This window comes from Arachis ipaensis, chromosome B05, assembly GCF_000816755.2.
Source record: "Arachis ipaensis cultivar K30076 chromosome B05, Araip1.1, whole genome shotgun sequence".
Taxonomy (NCBI): Eukaryota; Viridiplantae; Streptophyta; class Magnoliopsida; order Fabales; family Fabaceae; genus Arachis; species Arachis ipaensis.
Window position 1 is genome coordinate 143,845,315 of NC_029789.2, and position 419 is coordinate 143,845,733.

Consider the following 419-nt stretch of genomic DNA (forward strand, 5'->3'; position numbering starts at 1 on the left):
CAGTGACTAGACAGTACATCTATAATTCACATGAGACCATATAAAAATTATTAATAAAATACTTTTAATTAGAAAATAATAACTTATATAAATAAGTGAATCAATAAGGGAGTTCTCATACAGAAATCAAATCAAATAGTCTACACTTAGGCGGCTCCACCTCTAAGGGTAGCCCTTTCCTCTCGTGTGTCCGTACGGAATAACAGATCCAACGTGTGGCCTACATGTTAGGCTAGCAACGCCCCTGCTAGCTGAAGTCTGAGCCAGATGCATCTAGGTTAACGTCATAACCGCCGTTAACTACGATTTTCTAATATGAGCCTCCCAAACCAATTCAAAACATATAATTTCAAATATAACAAATTCTTCAGTCTTCAAACATATAATGTATCAAATCAAATCAAATAATACTTTTTCAT